Consider the following 5,719-nt stretch of genomic DNA (forward strand, 5'->3'; position numbering starts at 1 on the left):
GTGACTCAGGAACTACTTTTCCTAAGGAGAGAACAACACCAGGGGGTAGCAAGAGGCAGAAGCACCCCTCAAAAAATAATTCCTGATATTCCACAACATCGGGGGGAGGATAGCTTCATAAATCATAGTAAACCAATTGCCAGACAATTACAGTAGACTAATCTCAGAGTTTGATCTTAAAATGCAGAAAGCCTGTTAATGCTTTTCCATGAAAATGCCTCCTCCACCACCACTGGATCCATCAAAGAAGAACCAATAGCATTAACTGGGAAGGATAGCATTTTCCAGCCAGAAGACCTAAGGCCACACTTGCAGATACACACAGAAACTAGCTGTCTGGCCTAGGATTGCCAGCCTCCAGGTGGGGCCTGGGGATCAGTTGGAATTAGTACAGATCTCCAGGTGACAGAGATGAATTCCCTTGGAGAAAATGGCTGCTTCAGATGCTGGACTCTGTAACATTATACCCCATTGAGGTCCCGCCCCACCCCCCAAAATCTCTAGGCGTTTCCCAACCCAGAGTTGGCAACTAGTCAAGGACACAAACAAGAGTAAATTTCTGTTCCCCTAATCACAATTTTTGCCTCCTAACCAATTAATTATTCTAATTAATCTAGAGTTTCTCCTGATCAATCAGCAACATTCCTGGAGTTACCTAAGATTTAGTATGCCTTTAACCAGAGTAATCCCTGGGGGCTAGATAAAGGGTTCCAGTCTTTGATGGAAGACCAGCCTGGGTTCAGTGAACTAGGAACTCACACATAAAGCTATTTTGGCACATTAAAATACCCTGTTAGGTAGGGTGGTCAGCTACAGGTTGGGAATCACCTGGATATTTTGGGGGTGGAGCCTGTGTAGGGAAGAGTTTGGAAAGGGGAGGGACTTCAATGGGGTATAATACCATAGAATCCCACTTCCAAAGTGGCCGTTTTCTCCAAGGGAACTGATCTTTGTTGCCTGGGGGTCAGTTATAATTGTGGGAGATCTCCAGCCACCACCTGGAGGCTGGCAACCCTACTGCTAGGGAATAAATCCAAATTATGGACTTGGGAAAATCTTAAAGATGTTTAAATGTATCAGTAAATGTGATACTGATATTATACATTGCCAAATGAGTTGATGATAATTTTCCATGTATGGGTAATTGGAGATTATGGAAATGAAATCCCAGAGATTGATTTAATTGAAGTTTTGAAATCCTAGTTGTAAATACCTTTCAACACATACAATGACATAATCCATTACTATAAGGAGACATCTGCCAGATTTTGTTGATTTGGCATGGAATGGCTGATTATGAATTCAGTAGGATAGATGAGACATATTGTGCGTTAGCATCCTCTTGAAGGAAGACTTTTAAAAGGACCCTGAAGGAGGACTGTAAAAGGGCACCATTACTAAGGACAAGAGCTTCCTTTTGTCAAGAGAAGATAAGTAAGAGACTCAACGGAAAGGTCAAGCAGTCAGTCTACATTTAATCACAGAGGACAGGCACAGTGGCTGACGTCTTCTCCCCTAACAACCAGGTTCTTGATTATTTTCCTCCCATGAGTGATGCTAATTTTCCAAAGCACTCACTGACCTCCAAATCTGGGCAGAAAAATTAAAAATTGGGAGGTAAAAGCAGAATTAAACTAACGAGTCTTTAAAGAAAGCAGATAATCTGTCATGTATTAAAGCAGATCATGTTACCTTTTGTATACTGCTTGACACTACTTCCCTTTTCACTGTTGAGATAAAGAAACCCCTTGGAAACATGCAAAGAGGAAAAACAAGTTCCCTATGCTTGCATTCAGGAAGGAGTCTTGGAAAGTGAGAAGGGGAATTTCTACTCCCAGTCCAGCAGAGATTTCAACGGTCATTTTATGCTATTTTTGTGCAGAGCGTTAACCAAGTGGCACCGACAATATCAATGACACCCACGGGGCTGCTGTTAAAATGGTAAGAAACAAGCTAGAGTGTGTCTATGTAAATTCTGTGTTATACCTTAGGCGTGTTTTGTTACTATGTCATATTTCTATGTATATACTGCAGTAAGTTTTAATGCATTTTGTTCTGGAGTTTGATAGAAATTTCAGCATGACTCCAAACCTCTTAAAACTAAAGTGTTTTAAGGTAATTTAGTGTTTCAACTAGTTAAGCATTCAAGTAGTAGATTGGGCAGTATGCATGCCTAGTATTTGCTTTCAGCCCCAAATTAAGATCCAGCATTGAGCTCTGCATACACCTCTGCCTGGTGACAGTGTCCTCCCATCTCCAGTCTGCCACTCATGATCAGGGGAGTGTCAGAAGTATCATCAGATGAATCACAAAAGGTTCTTGAGGGTGGGAGGGAGAGAGAAGGTCAGCTGAAAGAATGCAAAATATTGTGTGTGTTTAAAAAAGACTTTCAGTCTTTTATTTCATATCCTTTGGCTAACTTGTTTATTTCTATCTAGAAAATTCTCAATGCTAGATGCCCTTCATCAGTAAAACTGTATCATGTACCTTCTGACCATGCTCTGAGACAGTTGTATATTGCCCTGGAAGTAAGTAAATAGTGCTACTCTAAGTGCATTACTAGCACACAGTGCCAGGTTGCTACTCAGTAGTCCATGCCGTTGCAGCGGAGAAAATAAATTTCCCAAAAGACCCAGTTCCAAGAAGCTGAGATCAAAGCAACTTCACTGGAGTTCATATAGCCCACGCCTGCCAATCATGAAGAGGCGTGTTGACAAACACCCTTATGTCAGTCAAACATGAAAGCTGCCAACCAACGTACACTAATGTTGGCATGCCTCTCTGATATCACCCTGCCTTAACCTACAAACAGAACACAAGGAAAGGAACATAAAAACATAGCAACTTCCCCTCCAGGGAGAGCTGAGGCATATACTCCTGGGAGCTCTTCAGTTCAAATCCCATCCCATCCTTGACAGGGAAGGAAGATGGGGAATGCCAGCCATATTATCCAGGTATCTTCACTGCACAGCATTTGACCATCTATGCCAAGCCTGCCAATTGGCTCCCTATTTGTCTTGTTTGGACCTTGCCACTTTGATCCATATGACAGTCATCTCCAGATTAGACTACTTAAGTGCACACTATGTAGGGCTACCCTTGAAGACACTTTGGAATCTGCAATTGGTCCAGAATGGAGCAGCTAGACTGCTGACCTGGTCTTCCTGGTCAGCTCATATGACTCCAATCTTGCAGCAACTGCACTGGCTCTCAGTCAGTTTCCTGTGCCAATTCAAGGTGTTGGTTTTGACCTAAAAAGTCCTAAATGGTCTGGGACCATCATACCTTTGGGATTTCCTCTCCCAATATGACCTCTCTCTCCCCCTTCGGCCTTCATCATGGGGCCTACTGCAGGTGCCTGGTTCATGAATAGTCCATTTGTCATCTGCATGAGGAAGGTCCTTCTTGTTTTCTGCCCCTGCCCTCTGGAACCAGCTCCCCAAGAAGGTCTGTGTCCTGTGGGAGCTATTAAGCTTCCATAGGGCATGCAAGGCTACCTTGTTTTGTGCACCATTTAATTACCTAAGAGAATGGGTGAGCTGGCTGGCTGTCCAGATTTGTTCCAGACCTGATGACCGGTTGAATTTTAATTAGAATCTGTTTTATTGTAATTTTCATATTCATCTGTTTTATTATCTATTTTAAGTTTTAATGCTATGTTGTGTGTTTGAACTGCCCCAAGTGCTCTGTGGAGGAGAGGGTATGGGTTATAAATCGAATAAGATGGATGGATGGATGGATGGATGGATGGATGGATGGATGGAACCCCCATAGAATACCCACAACCTGTCCCAGACAAGAGCTCAGCTTCCAGGAAAAGAAGAATGCCTTGGTTTTTTTGGTTTGGTTTTTTTAAAGGCAAGGGGGCAAACATTAGAACAGCAGCTAGAGATGAAACAACAGGACATTCTCCAATCCCCAATACCTCACTGAGGAAACAGAAGTGAGAGATTTGTGTCCCACCAAAAGGGAAACTGGGAATAAGGTGCTGTTCACCTTTTTGAGAAGCTATAAGCTGATCAGCAGCAAAACAGGAGGAAGCAAAATTGGAAGCCACTCGTCACATTTTCCCTCATACCCATGGAGATAATACATGTTATTGGGCATTTGGAATCCTCCACTGCTCCCAGTGTTGAAACTAGCCACATACTGGGAGGAAAGACTGCCAATAAAGGAATAGCACTGTGGAACAGCACAGGCTTAGCATGAACCCTCCAGTTCCAGCTCTCCATGAGCCTAGAAGAAATGCCAGATTTTGCACCATCAGACCTCATGGGGGAATGGGATGCACACGTTGATTGGTTGCTCCAGACCCCAATATTGCTTTGCATCCTCTGACATAGCCACTCCTCAACTGCATTCAGGAGGTTCATTACTACTGCCTGCTGCTATTCATCCCATCTCCACTCCCATCTGTATCATACACACCAGCAGTGGTCAGGACCATTGTGAACCTGGAGGAGCCTGGCTTTCCCCGTGCAAGTGAGCAACTGTGCAGACATGGGAAGACCCTCTCAGCCTTCTTCCTGTGCAAGTCTCATGCAGAAGACAGCAGAGATCAGGCAAGAGATGGCGTCCACTCAACCCCATTGAAAAGTTGTAAAACAATCCAAACATGTATTGAACAGCATCAGGAATAGAGTTCTGAATGAAAGTTATGCATTGTGAATGGGGTTGCCAATTATCTTGTAAGCAAGGCCCTATATGCCTTTGAGTGCTGCACTGACCTAGCATATCTCTTATAGGAAGTTGCATTGGAAGTTGGTCTACTGTTTCAGTTTGGGAAGCTCCATGGAGAATCATGTTTGGCCAGTAGTAACATTGGTTGGGTTGTGCAATGGCAATCCAGAAGTGATGTTATGTTCCCTGTTTCCACCATTAGCATGTGGACTTACACCAACATCATGATGATGTACTGCTAACAGATCTCCACTGGGCATATCCAATTTTTTAATTTATTTTATCCATTTATACTGCACTTTTCTCCCAAATGGAGACCCAAAGAAGCTTACATTATTCTCCTCTCCTCCATTTTATCCTTACAACAACGTTAGGTTGAGAGAGTGTAACTGGCCCAAGGTCACCCAGTGAGCTTCCATGGCATGAGTGGGGATTTGAACCTGGGTCTCCCAGATACTAGTCTAACAATCTTAACCACTACACCACACTGGCTCTCACCCCCTGCTATGGGAGACATTGCTGAGGGAAGAAGAGCTGTTGAATCAATACACAGTAGGTACACATAACAGAAGTGATTTTGTAGCAGTCAAAGTTTCAAGCAGGAGATCTTCCTCCCTTGCTTACCCACTGTGGCATTGTGTTGTCTTTACATACCCAACTGGAGGAACTGAAGATCTAGGGCAGTGTTTGTGTCCAGAGGCCAAGTACCTGTAAAAGGTTCTGAGCATACCATTGCTAGCAATATTGTGTCACTACGTTTCTTCTTAGCCTTGACTGTACAAAGCACCTCACTGCAGCCCTCCATGCCCACTGGTTTTCCATGGAGGTACCAAAAGCAGCCATGTTCTGGCAGTGCTTATTTTATGGTTTGTAGAGGGCTGCTGTGGGAAGCGGAAGATGGAGGAAGTTCTGCCACCATGATCATCTTCTACTCACACAATCATAGAATACAACTATTTTGAACATGACAGTTTTCTTGTGATTTGTGTCTTAATGGCTATAGGTCTTTCTGCAATGAATAAGGATGCAAAAACAGAGT

This window comes from Euleptes europaea, chromosome 3, assembly GCF_029931775.1.
Source record: "Euleptes europaea isolate rEulEur1 chromosome 3, rEulEur1.hap1, whole genome shotgun sequence".
Classification (NCBI taxonomy): domain Eukaryota; kingdom Metazoa; phylum Chordata; class Lepidosauria; order Squamata; family Sphaerodactylidae; genus Euleptes; species Euleptes europaea.